Genomic DNA, 16,122 nt, shown 5'->3' with positions numbered 1-16,122 from the left:
GCTCCTTTTCAGGAGATGCTCTCACATATTGCTGCTCATAGGGTGTCTTCAATGGCAAAGGTGAGTTGAGCAGTGAAGTAGGCAACCCTAGACAATCTCAAAGAAAAAAAGGACTGCTGATAAACAGTGAAACCCATTGAACCTCAGGGAAAGCAAGTGAATCTATCAGCCATGGTTCCACAGGAAAAAAAAAAAAAAAAAAAAAAAAGAATCTGAAACTTGGGTTTAGGTAAATTTAGACACAACCATTCTTAGAAGAGGTAAGTCTGTGTTGTCAGACACCCTGATCAAAAAATTCTTTCTCTACAGGGCATTAAGGACATAAATACCTCCGAGTAATCATTTTCTAACTTTTTCTTTTTCTTTTTTCTTTTTTTTTCTTTTTTCACTTTGGCAAGGTTTCATGAGCTATCTGCTAAGCTAAACACTAAACACTAAACTTTCAAAAAATATATTTTAACAAAGAACGTGCAAGTTTTGACACTCTGTCAGAAACAGAGGGCAGCTAGCATCTCGTACTTTACATAAGCCAAAATCCAAAGTATTTTTCTGTGATCTCAGAAATTCAAAGAGCTCTGAAACTCTATATTCTGAGATGATCAAGCCCCATATGAAATGCTTTTGTCATTTTCTTGATAAATGAACAGTTTAGTGTTCCATTCTATAATGGCTCAAACATTTTCCAAAGTTGAGGAGATCCTGTGTTTGGTTCTCTGTTATCCTACAATTTCCCTTGACCAAAGCATTAGGATAAAAAAAAAAAAAAAAAAAAAAAAAAAAAAAAAAAGCATTAGGGGAAGAAAGATCCTGAAAACTGTGAGCAAGAGAAAACATAGCTCTTCAACTTGGTATATAAGTACAGAAGTGGGCAAAAAGGATTCTTGGCTTCCTGACCCCACTGCAGAAATAAATATGACCTGCAAAAATAGATTTGAGAAAGCACCATCTCTATTTCATTTTTTTAAAGGAAGAATTTATGATCCTGCTTTCAGGTGCAGATCTGTGAGACCAACTTCAATAGCTAGAATCATTTCCCTGAAGCATTTAGCAAGCAATTAAGTGTGCTCAAGGAGATGAGGTGTAGGACACATCATTCTCCTCATCTCCAAGCTCCAGACTGATGAGCTTGCCTTTCTCATACCAAAGTACTCAGATTATCTCAGAACCCAGATGGCTCCCTGGCACAGGAGATTAAGTTACATCAATGCGTTTAGCCAGCAACACACCAAGAAGCGACATGTTTACTATTGCATTTAATATCACAATGACTGCTGTGCTGAGTGACCAGTTGTGCTCACAAGGGACCACATGAAGCCAAGGAATCTTGTGGACCTAAAACTGTAGCAAGACATTTACTGCAGCCAGCAGAGATTTGGGCCAGTGATCTGAATTCTATTCTGGAACCAAAAACAAAGTTGGGTGGCATTAGGTTAATATTGTAGGACATATGTCCCTCTGTAACGCTGTGACAACTAGTTTGTATTCTTAGTGAAAGAATAGAAATATTCTATATTGTCTTTAATATCTATTCTATATATTTATATAGAATATATATATATTTAAATATATTCTATATATTTATATAGAATATATATAAAACTTCTATATTGTATTGAAAATGTTTGACTAAATGTATCTATAAGAAACTGGTAATAAAAAGTGAAAAATTAGGTGTTTAGGAAAAAAGACCTCAACCCTCAACAAGTAGAAAAAATTGTTTGTGGTTAATGCATACAGAGCTGTCTCCCAAGCCAGCAGATTCCCTCATAAGTGTTACAAATTATTTGTGTAGACTACTTTTGTAATCAAAACAAGGATCCATCTGAATTTCAGAGGACTTTAACCCTGGCTTGCTTAAGAAAGGCTGCAAAATTGTTTGGGTTACTTAACATAAATCATATCTTTGAAAAATGCAAGGGTTAATACACTAAGAATTCCCACTCTCAGATATCTCTCTGAAATCACTGTAAAAGATCCTAGAAAAACAAAAACAAAAGCAAAAGCAAGCAAGCAGACAAACAAAACCCAACACTTGAAGTATGATTGATCATTTTGAATCTGAGATTACATTTTTTTTTTTAATTTTATTTTTTGGTTCTATAAAATGCTGACATAATCTATGTGTTTAATTCCTTTGACAGTATAGGACAGCAGATGAGCAAAAATAGTGAAATACAACATTTAAAAACTACATTTATTTTAAAAGGTGGACTGTAAAAATCCTCTTGTTGTTTGACATTAGAAGGTACTACTCTGAATTGCAGTAGCTGAGAGCCACATCTCTGGAGAGTGTTGAGACATCAGTGAAGAGCAGCTGACCTTTTCTGTCTCTGTTAACCCATGAGCATACTAGCCTGGCTCATGAAACAAAGATGGTAGATTTCTGTTGTTTTTATCAGTTAACAGAGACTAAGATTACTCCTTGGGCTGTTTTCTTAGACTTTCAGTTTAAACAACCAATCATTAACTTGATTTCTTTAGAAGAAGAAATCCAAAGTATCAAAATTTGTGCACTTTAAATAATGACTCAAGCATGGAATTGTTAATTCCTGTGAGAACCATAGAGGTTTTTCAATGCATTTCAAGCAAAACAAAATGTCACTTTCAACATGATATGAAAATTCAAATAAGCCAAGTGAAAAAAAGAGAACCCAAAATAACAAAATTTATTTTGTTGCCTCAGGATACTTGATAATAAGCATCTTGTGAGGGATACACATAGATTTGTAATACTGATCCGGGGGCCTGGCTTGTGCTCATTCTGTACTTGAGAAGGACCAAAGCAATTAATAGATAAAAGTGAAGGTCTACAGAATCAGGGACCTGATCAGCAATATTTACTTTTGCTCTTTTTGAAGTATACAGGATTTTAGAAGGGGTGGGGTTCATAGAGAAGGAAAATACCATAGGAGTAAGAAGGTCACCTAAATAAGTCATAACTAATGAAGCATCTGACATTAAAAATCATCACTTTGTCACTATCCAATTTCCCATTAAATTAGTTTCCAGATATGGCGTCAGGTCCAATCTTTTCATACAAGAATTGATGCTTTACTGTCTTAAAATGGGAGCACTGGAAGGATTAAAATATTTAATGTTCATAGATTTATCAGATTTAGAATCAGTATTCAGACTGTTTGGAAATGTGTTTTTTTTTTTTTTAAACTTGTGTACACTATTAACAGAAAAATAACTCTGTTACAAAGAATGTCAATCCAAGAATTTCAGAGCAATCTAACAATTTTATCTTAATTAAAATATTTCCCTGGATAGAGTCATTTTCTCTCAAATCACTGCTCAGATGTGCAGGGTGACATTATATTCCTAATAATAATTTAAGAAAATCCTGTCAATCGCTGTGTCTTACCAGTTAACCTACTTTGTTTCCATACGGATCCTCTTCCGCTGTGTCCTCATTACTGGTTTCTTTCATTTAGAATTATGTTTTGCTGAACCATAACAAAAAGTTATATAAAAATCAATAATTCAGTTTGATCAATTGCTGTTCTTTTTATAACTAGCATATTAATGGTTTTCTTTCTAAATGGCAGGATATGCTCACTTACAGAAAGGATTCTTCTGGATTTAAGCCAGTTCTAACAGAGATCAGAACTTGGCCCATTATATAGTTAGAGTATCCTTACGTAGCGAGAACGTAATTGCTAATATGACAGTTGCAGCAACACTGGGCATAATAAATCAGAAAAGGGCATTGCTTGATTAACTACATTGGAGACTGTCATTTTAGGTGGGTGACTGAAGGAGTGGTTCTGTCAGGACTCCCTGGTACTCCCTCTTTGAAATTATTAATTTCAAAAGTCAACCATGGGCAGCATGAAGTTTATTTGGGACAAGCAGCCCAACAATTTGTCCCAAAGTAGGAAGAGTTCTTGGAATGAGAGGAAACTGACAGGGCTCATACAGGCCAGGAAACACTAGGTCACAATTTTGTTCTGACTGCTCACCTGATCAACATGGATTTCTAGTAGTGCTTGAATTTTCCATTTCAGGGTAAATACATTTGCCATTACCCACTAAGAATGCTAACTTTACTGAGCAAATAGCTTTTGCAACTTCAGCACATCTGCTCATGAATAGGGCTCCTAAACCTTACCATATTATTCCAGCCTCATTCACAGTTCTTCATGGCTTCTTAAGAAATATCTTTGTTAATAGTCCACAAGTCCACAATCATCAGATGTCTGTACTTTAACCCTCAAGTCTTCCCAAGCCTGATGAACCCATGGCATGAAACTGACCGATTACTTTGTGGTCTGTTCATGCATCTTGGTTGGCATCTAAAGACACAGCCTGGGTTTAAGGACAAGAAATGCACATTCATCCTTTTCTAAAAGACTTTGCTTGATGCAGCATGTAGAAACATGTACAAATAGCTTCACAAGAAGGAGTTAAAACTTTAAACGAAATTTATATAATTTATCCTGAACAGATACAGATGAACTAGAAAACAACTTGTGGTCTAGAACATCAGACAATGAATACAAACATTTCAGAAAAATAGCAAATTCCTCTTTTATGAACTCAGCCTGTATTCACTTCCAGAGACAGTTTAGAACAGTTCTACCATAAGCTAGTTTGCCACAATGTTGTGCTTTCAAAGGTATCTTCCACCTATAAGTGCTGATATCAGCAAATACCCAGACAGCCCAAGTGAAAAGCAATTTTCTTGGCTGAGGATGCACTGTGGAGTTTCTTGCCTGCAGTGTCCTTCCCAAAACAGGCTGTTCCCATGGAACTGAGGATATGGAGTTCATCAAGAGATGCAAATTCAGACTCCCTTGACAATTTTGATATTTGAATAATTGATTTGACTTTAAATGAAGACAAAATTATTATAGTATATTATATTTTTTCATTTAAAAATTCTAACGTATTCAGAAAATCCAACATATTTCAGTGTGAGTCAAGCCAGTGTCAAACTGAATGTATCCGAGTTACTATGGTGTCTCAAGGAAGCTGTGCATCAAATGGTCTCTTCACCTAGTGGTCAGGTTTCCCAAATAGTTGATATTTTATGTATTCCAGGTGGGGCTGTGGTTTTAGCGCAATGTACAGCCTCAGGGAAGACTATCTGGTGTCATGGGCCAGGTAGTACTATACACAAGTCTACTCCACATGAAGCATCCTAGTGAAATACATTGATCTGGATTAGCCAGTGGATTAACCTGAAACATTAATATGCTTCAGGAAGCTTTGTAATTGGAAATATGGGAAAAATACTATTTTCAGAAACAAGAAAGAGATTCGCCTGGTCTGTTATGGGAATGCAAGTGTAAAGCAGTAAATGAAACTGTTGGACATAATTTCTAAATGCACAGAAGACACCTAACATATGTTTGGAGCTCCTACCTCTATAAAACTCTGAAGTATCCATCTCTTTATTCTGGGTTCTGGGGCTGAGGACTCACACTCTATTCCCTGTCTCTCTAACCTGCTGATTTAGACTGTATGAGTGGAAGTTTAGTCCTCTGTAAAACATCAGTGACATTTCAAGATTACAGGTTGTTTGGTGAAGCTGATGTGTCTGTGGGAAAACAAGTTCCTGTAAATTGTGAAGAATAAAGCACCTCTGAAATGTGTCTGTGAAACTTGGAGAACTACCCCCTAAGTTTGAGTTGCTTATTTTATGGTGCTCCCAGGGGCTGTGTTTTGTTTAGAGTTTGGTATTAAGTGACTGTAGATGGGGGACTTTTTCATTTGCATAATCTTCTCATGGGACTACAGCTGCTAATTTGGTGATTAATTATCCATATTACACACTGTTTATTTGACCATGCCTAGATTAATTTCTCTTTCCAAGCAAATCACATTTAGATATGAATTTGCATATCTTGATTACATTTTAATGCCTTGGCTATCATTGTTTCTTCCCAGGGTACCTCATCAGATTAGAGAAGAGTGCTCAAGCAGGGAATGATGAAATGTCTTAAATGACATTGTGTATCGCTGGACAGACCATGCACATGATTCTCCTTTAATGTAAAATATGCTCCTTTTGCTATCAGACAGGTTTTTGCCACCTATCTGCAGGTTCTTTGCAAGTTTTGGGGCATAGTTATTTAAAGAAGTGTTTCAAGCAGGATATTTTAGCAAGGTAAAATAAATAAAACAAATAATATAAGTTTACAAATTAAAGAGATACTGACATTCATAGATTTTCATCTGCACTCCAGCTCTTCCAAAACTTTTCCACCTTTTTAGGAAGAATAAACATATGTAAAAATTCTCTCTCATTTAACAGTAGCTGTTAAGTCACAGGTATAAAATCTACGTTTTGAAAATAAGTTTCAGAAGGCAATATGGCAAAGCCTAGGATATATTCCAATAAAAAGTAAAAACAAAGAACAATTTGTTCCTGACATGCTTTTCTAAGACAAGTTTTTGCAAGAACTGCATTCTAACACAGCAAGAATCAACAGGAATGCAAACAACAGGAAAAACTGGATTAGTGTATTCACAAAAACCTTTCCAAGGATCACTGTAATATCTCAACAGACAACTAGCAATTTCTCTTTTTAAGGCAAGATTCTTATTCTGCACACCTTCAAGTTTATATATACTTCGTATGTTCATAATTGAGTGTCTGTCTTTTATTTAATTTCACAACACTTGCACTACTGAGACACCACATCCAGGCATAGCCTTAAAAATAGAATAATATTTATCATAGGCAGCATGATTTTTTATAGTTCTTATGATTAAAGGAGTGTCCTCTTATATACGTTTTTCAATTTCAATATACGAACGATCTATACACAGTATAAATTATAAAATGCAATGCATCCCAGTTCTAATAGTAATTAATTCTATCATTCTTCGCCATAAGATGAAGGCAAATAAATACAGAGATCTCCAAGTGTTGTTACATTCTGGCATGGGGAATATATTATACACACTGATTTATACAAATCATTAGCAGTAATTCTACTTGATCTCTTCTGGGTAAGTGCTCCTCCAACACTCTTGTATCCAGGAAAAGAAAGCTAACAAGTAAAACTGTAATTGTTATAACTCGATACCCCAAAACTATTCCTATCTTTTGGAAGGGGTTTTTGGTGTTCATAGCATTTTATCACCATATGAAAGTCAACAGCTCCTATCTAGAAAACATTTCAGAAGTATGTCAAAATATTCGGAGCCTGACCCTAAAAACACCACCCTGTTAAAATCAGTCGGATTATTCATATGAGGGAAGTTATTCACATGTGTTAGTATTTGCTGTAGCAGACCCCTGACCTTCAGCTTTATGGGAAGACAACACAGTTGTCATGATTTCACAATATAAATAGACACTATTAAAAGACCCAAAGTAACAACATAGACTTATTGGGATAAAAACAAAGCATCATAAATGTTTATGGATGTCACAAATAAAAGGGTAACTTCAAGTTCATGTGCACTCTGCACTTTTGTTGTTTGAAGTCCAAGTTCATGGGCTGCATTCCTCCTTGTGAAATTCCTGCCAACACATGTATGCATTTCAGTATCAATTTGATCCTCCTTTTAAAAACAAACTGTGTTTTGTTGCACAATGGAAATGAAAAACAAATTAAACCAGAATTAATACTCCCTGAGAAATGAAAACCAACTTTGGAAATTGCATACAAAATTTTAATTACTGTTATACTGTAGCTTGTAAAACTTTCAAAAGCCAAACTAATATTTAACAAAGAAGTGGGTGGGCAACTACATTCTGAAGCCCCCAAACACAATAAACAAAGCAGCTTGCAAATACGGTGCCTCTCTGTGTTCTAAAATAGTGTTCTTTGTGTTATTGTCCTCAGTGAGGCATGAAGGATTTGGATGAAATTCTTGCCACATTGAAATCAATGGTGAAAATCCTTTTGATTTTGAGCCAAAATTTCACCCTCTGTGCTAAATTAAAAAAGAGATGGGGTGGGGATGGGTGGGGAAGAAGAAAATGACTGAACCAATCCATAGCATATAAATGAGAGCTTGTTGTGGACTGCAGCCCCCTGGTTTGGCAGAGCTGCCTGCCTAGTCTTGCTCTAGCTCAATGGTGGGTGACCTTGGTCCCTGCTGTTTCTGGCATGGCCCAGAGCCTTGCACAACTGTGTCAGCCACTCCACCCACTGGCATAAGTGCTCCAGCCAGCAACATTGTCTGCAAATGTGCTTTGCATGCCTGAGAGAAGTAAACAGGGAGGAGGATCCTAATGAAGAGATTTACTGAACCTGCAAATAGTTGGGAATCTCTGCTAGAGAAGGACCTCAATCTGTTGGGCTGAAAGTCTCCCTCAAGCCCCAGACAATTTGATTTGCTCCTGATCATGGGATGCACAATGAGGGTGACTCAAAAATGCTGTAGAATGCAACCTGCATATTCCCCCTGTTTAACTGAGAAGAAACATCTCTAAAGAACCTCGTTCATATTCTTGTCCCACCTGGAAAACAGTGTGAGAGAAATGTAGTAATAACACCCATTATGGAAACATACTGGTTTATAAATACACAAAAGGGTCTTAGAGGTGTGTTTTTCTTCCTGGCTGAAGTCAAGAGGTGAGTTTTATTCTCCTTCCAAGCATAACTCTACAGAAGACATGGTATCATGAATATGGCCAAGCTATTCTTATGCAACACATCTACAAAGGAGTTCAATAAGAAAGCAATGAAGAAAAATGCCCACTGTTAAAGGGAAAAGTTGAAGAAAAAGATGAAGAAAAAAAAAAACAATAACAACAACAACAAAAAAAAAACACAACACTATATGAAACAACTCAAACATCTGCCTGAGTGAGATTTCCTGAATGGAGCTTGTGAACTTTACTTTTCCTGGTGTTATAAATTAGGTGTGTTTTTATTACTTGCAAGTGTTCTTTAGTCTTATGTTTCTTCTGATAATAGAAAAGGAAAAATAAAGAAATGACTGCAAATGGAAGAAATTAGGAATGGTTTTCAGAACTTCCTGGAATTTTTCAGCTGCTCTCATGGACTAGGGTGGAAGTCCTGCTCTTATTGCTTTATTAAGACAACCTAATTAAGAAAACCTACGCATATCCAATACATGGGGGTGCTAAATTGGGCCCAGATTTGATTACAGACTAGTGTGATGATAGAATAGACATTGGAAGTCAAAGGGACTTTGATGAAATTCATTCAAAATTCTATTGTGCATTTGTTTTCTTCACATTCATGTATACTTCTCTTTTATTAGAGAATATGTTTTTATACCATTGCTCTGATTATGTTCATGTATAAATTCTTCTATAAATTCATTCACCCAATTCCAACAAAATGTTCTGGAATCATTTTTCAATAGAAATATTTAAAGTCCATGACTTTACGTCAATGTTAATGTTGTATGAGAACAGCCCATTAATAGGACTGTTATAACTGGAGTTATAATTAACTCCATGAATTGTAGTTGTCTGTATCTTTTTGTGTGTTGTGGGTTGTTTCAATCTTAAACAATAGCTCTATGTCTACTAAAGTGTTCTTTAAAATAGTACATACCTTTATAACCCTTGGAAGCTGTCAGATATATCTTTGCTCAGAGGTATTTCAACAATTTTCTTGTGGCGGTGACTGTACTAGGGAATGGGAAATGTATAAACACACATTGATGCTGTTGTGTCTTGGAGTTCGACTTCTTACAGACAACACCAGGAAAGCAAACTTTTGACATGAACTGCTTTTTCAACAGTTATTCACCAAAAAAAAAAAAAAAAAAAAAAAAAAAAAAAAAAAAAAGCTAGCCTTCTCATTCATGAGTGATATTGCTAGCAAGAGGAAGATAATATCTCCCTTAATCAAATTTGTATATGGCTCAATGTGTTAAAATGTGCACAGTTATTTAAAACTGACAAAAAAAAAAAAGCAATTTTTATCACTATCATTTATGACTTACAGTCCTGAAAATCAAGTTGGTCATTACTAAAAGCATATTTACAGGATTTCTCATAGGAAATTTAGAGAAAAAAAAAATGAAGTCATTTGGATGGTACAGATAAATAAATATAGATTCTAATAAACAGCAGCAGCAAGGCTGTTTTCTTTCTGCACTAGGACAATGTCACTATAAAAAGCAAGAATCTGGAGATTTATGGGAAAAAGTCTTTCAGATAAAAGCGTCAAGTCAAAATTTAGTGCATGTGTTGTACAGCATAGTAGATTAAAAGGTTTGCCTAAGAGTAGATACATGCATGTAGAATTATTCAGCACCCTTCTTCATTTGCTCTCTTTTAATCAGAGTGAAATTAAATCTTCTGCTAATCAATATAACACTCCCCTGGATCCTGAATTATCAGCTGAGCAATAAGCATGACCTAACCAGGTTCTCTAGGGAAGAAACTCTCCTTGGACTCTGCAACTAAATTCCAATTGAACTAAGTGGGGCCAGAATTGCACTGATTGTTTCCCTTGCCTTCTTTTACTCTTCCTTCCTGTCAAAAATGATGTGGAAAAGCACTGTGACCTCATCACTGGTGATGGGAGATAGCAGGACACTTGTGTATACCAGGGCTTTTTGCCTGGCAGCATGTGAACACCTTTCTCTAACTTACTAAGTCACTTACCTGCAGAGAGGTGCCTCACTGATGTATACAGCTATTAACTCAAAAACCCCACAGTCCTTTACATCTGCTGTTCCCTGAAAGTAAGTTCTTGGGTAATCTATCATGGTCTATCAGCATGATGGGGTTGCCCATGCAGGAAAACAACTCTTGGTCAAGGAGGAAAGCTCAGGTTGCCTGGGGTGAGAACCTTTCCCTCTCCCCTGCTGCATTGCTACCAGCTCCATGTTGGTTCCCATTGGAGCCAACTTCTCCATGACTCTGCACCTGTTTGGTGTCCCAGGAGAGGCTGAGCTGCTCCCTTAAGAGAGGTGAATGGACATTCTGGCACTTGGCTGGTCATGGAGCCAAGTTGGAGCCAACCACGCATAAGACTCAGACTGCCTTGTCAGAAGGGTGGGGAAGGATCCACACAATAGGTATTGGGATCTACAGCAATGCAGATATGTGGAAAGGCCTTTTAATCTCCTAGCTACCCCTTTCCTCTAAACTCTGCAATCTGGGGGGAGTTGCAGGAAGTTGATGATGAATAGCAACTAATCTCTCTACGCCTTGTAAATCCACCCCTGCCTGCCCCACAGGTAAGCTCCCTACATTATCCTCCCACAAACAGTCTTGCTTTGGAAGACTTAAAGGTGGAAGAGCAGTGTGTGAATGTTTTTAAAAGGTAACCTTTGGGACACAGGCATGAAAAAGTGGTACCTCCCACTGATATAGGAATTACCCTATTCATTTTGTCACAAGTTCCATACACATTTCAAAGCTTGCAACATATTTGTCCTGAACTTTTGCTCCTCCAAATTAGGAAAGGTTTTTGTATAAGCATTCTCAACCTGATTCAGCAAGTAATTAAATGTCTACCTCAAGGTCTTCTAAATCAAGAACTTTGTGCTGATAGAAGACCATTGTAAGTACCTGGGTTAATTTTAACTTACTGTGCATATCAGCATTTCTTTCATACATTCTCAAGCTTAAAGTCCATTAGTCTTTATGTTTCCATAATGCTTTGGACAGTTCCAAAGGTAGTAAGATATTTCACTGAAGAGCAGTATTGTAAGGAGCACAAAGCTCCTTACGTATCTTTTTAAATCCAAGACTGTAATTTGGCTAATCAGGACTTGGTATGGTTTCTGTTAAAGCAGCTGGAATCTGAGAGAAATAAGTGTTCATATATATACAGTCATAACCCAGCCTAATCCAGTCTAGATGTCCTGCATATTCTGTAAATTGCATATAATCAATGCAATTGGCTGTGATGTAAGACATTGCCTGTTATGATAAACTAAGGAGGTATTAAAAGTCAGCAAATATTAGCCTTATTCATACACACAAACAGTACAAGGGAAATGGAATATTAGATTTTGGGACAAATAAAAACAAACCACTTACATCATAATAGAAGAAGTCAAAAGAAATTAGCAAGAGAAAAAACATTCATTTGATTTAAATATGTAAATTGAATTGTTGTATGAGTCACACTAAAATAGAAAAATAGCCTTTTCTGATTGTTTTAAATAAGTAATATTTATGTCACATTCCCTGAAAGATACAAACTACAAACTCTGAATAATGTAACTGGTACAGTGTCCTTACTTAATTCTCTAAAACAATATCACACATCCAAAAAAGGGTAGCCTTACATGTTTAATGAAGCAGAACATTGTGTCTGGCAAATTGAGATACTCTTGGGTAACTAGGCATGGCTTGCATTAAAACTGACTCACAACCTGAATTCTCCAAACTTAGAAGGCTTTAAGTGCGTAGTATAATAGAACCATGTTTTGGTCAGAGAGTTCCAATCTGCATTTGGCATTTCCTTAGGCTGCCTCAGCAACATGTGTGTCAGGCATGAGTGGGTGGGTTGTTCTCTTCAGTACATTAGATTTATTACAGAAAGTGACGTAAGTTGGTCTGGTCAGAAGCAGAACTGTTTTGTTTGCTTGTTTGGTGTTTTTGTTTGTTTGGTTGTTGGTTTTTAAATATAATTTGAATCCAGTCACTGCTTTCTTTCTTTAACCCTTTCTTCTGCTTTCCATTTTACATTTCAAAATTTTAGTATAATTGGAATCTGAAACAATACAAAGAAAATTCTTTTGAAATAGGCTTTGTAGACTTGTTTCAATGGGACAATAAACAAGAACCAGCTTTCAACCTGTTCAGATAATTAACATTCCTTGCTGGGTTGATTAACACAAGTAAAAATACTATTGGTGTCAAAACTGACCCTTCCGATCCCACAGCTAATATTTCACTGTGAATTTACCCACCTGTCCTTGAATAATCTGCAGTCCTGTTAGCTGCCATATCCAGGTGTCAATAACTTTGAATGTGTGAATAACATTGAATCAAAGAACTAGGGGACAAATCTGAAACATTGATGCCAAAATAATATATTTTTTCAAATACAAATTATATTTATAATAGTTCCATATAAAGTATGACAAATTGAGGAAATGATGCTATATCTCTGCAAAAGACCTGGATCAAAACCTTACTCTAAATTACATACATCTTACATTATCATGCTATGTCATGTAAATTTGTTTTTCTGATTCATTTTGCGCATGCTCATAGAAAGCATGTAGAGAGGAGACTAAGGGGTGGAAGGGCATTCTTGTGAGACATCCTTCTTTAGACAACCTTAAGATTAAATTTAAACAGTACCAGAAAAAAAAAAAAAAAAAAAAAAAAAAAAAAAGTATTTAATTACTGTGATGAAAGTCATGTATTTCACCAGCTTTAAACAATAATAATCACATTTGTTGCAATGAAAAATTATGCAAAAAACTTACTTTGATTTTGAGAATGCCAGAATGTTAAAGTCCTGTTACATTATGATTAATTGATTCAGAAAGGTTCTTGTTGAGTAATTTTATGTTTAATGAGAGTCCATCCATTCAATTTATCTATTCTCTTTTCATAGAAATTGTAATAGTCTCAGATGCAAATTTAAACTTTCATAAAATATGGATCTTTTACAAAAATTATATCTTCAATATTTATTAACTTGGAAAAAATGCAATTTCAAAGAATTCATATTGATTCATTTGCTTCCAAAAGAAAAAAAAAAAAAGATCTTCCAGTGAATTCATACATTTACTTACTTGCAAGAACCAGAAAAAATAGTCAGAATAACCTGTTAAGAACTGTATGGAATATGTGTAATATCTCTGTATGTCTTTATGCCATCCTGAGGTATGTCACATAGATATTTAATAGCAATACTGTGCCCTGTTTGTGGCAGCCAAATACTAATCAGGAAACTGTCATTGTTTAGTGATTAATTAAGGAAGGGACACCTGAAGTTATTATGACGAGTGGGTATTGGCCAGGAATCAAGTTTATTTTTTCCAGATTTCATCTTGTCAAGCTGTATCAGGACACTTTTTGTCATATTAGCTTATTCTTTATGACAGCTGATATGATCACAACATTAGACAATGTGGACTGAACAGTGACATGCAATAGACCAAATTAAGACAGTAAATCACAGAATCACACACAGAATCACAGAATTTCTAGGTTGGAAGAGACCTCAAGATCATTGAGTCCAACCTCTGACCTAACACTAACAGTCCCCACTAAACCATATCCCTAAGCTCTACATCTAAACGTCTTTTGAAGACTTCCAGGGATGGTGACTCCACCACTTCCCTGGGCAGCCTGTTCCAATGCCTAACAACCCTTTCAGTAAAGAAGTTCTTCCTAACATCTAACCTAAAACTCCCCTGGCTCAACTTAAGCCCATTCCCCCTCGTCCTGTCACCAGGCACGTGGGAGAACAGACCAACCCCCACCTCGCTACAGCCTCCCTTGAGGTACCTATAGAGAGCGATAAGGTCGCCCCTGAGCCTCCTCTTCTCCAGGCTGAACAAGCCCAGCTCCCTCAGCCGCTCCTCGTAGGACTTGTTCTCCAGGCCCCTCACCAGCTTTGTCGCCCTTCTCTGCACCCGCTCAAGCACCTCAATGTCCTTCTTGTAACGAGGGGTCCAAAACTGAACACAGTACTTGAGGTGCTGCCTCACCAGAGCTGAGTACAGGGGGACGATCACCTCCCTAGCCCTGCTGGTCACACTGTTCCTGATACAAGCCAGGATGCCGTTGGCCTTCTTGGCCACCTGAGCACACTGCTGGCTCATATTCAGCCGACTATCCACCATCACTCCCACGTCCTTCTCTGCCTGGCAGCTCTCCAACCATTCCTCTCCCAGCCTGTAGCTCTGCTTGGGGTTATTGCGCCCCAGGTGCAGGACCTGGCACTTGGCCTTGTTGAACTTCATGCAGTTGACCTCAGCCCATCGGTGCAGCCTATCCAGATCCTCCTGCAGAGCTTTCCTACCCTCAAGCAGATCGACACACGCACCTAACTTGGTGTCATCTGCAAACTTACTGAGGGTGCACTCAATGTCCTCGTCCAGATCATCAATGAAGATAACAAACAAACAAAAAAATGAATTTCTGAATACGAACATGAAAATATACAGAATGAAATATTTGTCCATAATCAGTAATTTGCATTAAATGGAAACACCTTGTTCTACATATATAGCATGAACATGTATGTATATGACATCACGACAAGGATTGCTTCTGACCCTGTATACCCTGTGACAATCCGTGTGACCAGAAGAGCCAGAGGAACTGCCATTGCAACAGCAGGCTGCACCTAAGGAACACACTGTAGGTCTGCAGAGCTCTAGTTCTGTAGCAAATGAAGCTTATGAAACTGTACTTAAACCCATAACTTTGTGCTACACACATACACTGCCACTCAGGAAGTCAGGTGGCTCCACTAAGTAGCTCCTAGGCTGCTTGAAGACATGCTGTCCAGCTCTTGCAAAGTCACCACTTGCTTGTGCCTCTCATGACCAAGGTGGGAGACAACAACTGAAAGAAGAGGGACTGCAATTCTTGCAAATTTTGGCAGGGGATGCAAATACTCGTAGCACATAAGACACTCAGATATTGCTGTCTTTCATTTCACCTTTTTCATAATTGTTCTTGCTGGCATATGATAACTGATGTAATATGTAAGATCTACTTTACCTTGATTATTGATGCCTGGCTTGCAGGGGACTGATATGTTCCTGGTCCACCCTGAGAGCCCCTGAAGAGCAGGGAATGCCTTTCTTAGGAAACCATTTGCACTTCCTCTTGCCAAACTCCCTTCCACATGAGTGAAGTAGCTTGAAGTACATCCTTTTTCAATGTGATATGTGTGATTAATATTGTTTACAGCTGACAAGATATAATTTTAGTCACATTAATTAAATACTAGCTCAATTCATTTCTGGGAGATGTTAAACTGAATCCTAAGGCTATTTGAAAGAATGCATCTCACAGCTGTGCCTTTTTCAGCATCTAACAGAGTTTTTCACAGTTGAACCTTTTCAGAAATGGTTTCACGTTGTATTCGGCTCTGGTGAGGCTGCACCTCTAGTACTGTGTTCAGTCTTGGGCTCCTCACTACAAGAAGGACATCGAGGCCCTGGAACATGTCCAGAGAAGCACTACGAAGGTGAAGGGCCTGAAACACAAGTCCTATGAGGGTCGGCTGAGGGAACTGGGGT

The sequence above is a fragment of the Aythya marila genome, assembly GCF_965140915.1.
Source record: "Aythya marila genome assembly, chromosome: 1".
In the NCBI taxonomy this organism is placed as follows: Eukaryota; Metazoa; Chordata; class Aves; order Anseriformes; family Anatidae; genus Aythya; species Aythya marila.
This window is presented reverse-complemented; position numbering follows the sequence as displayed.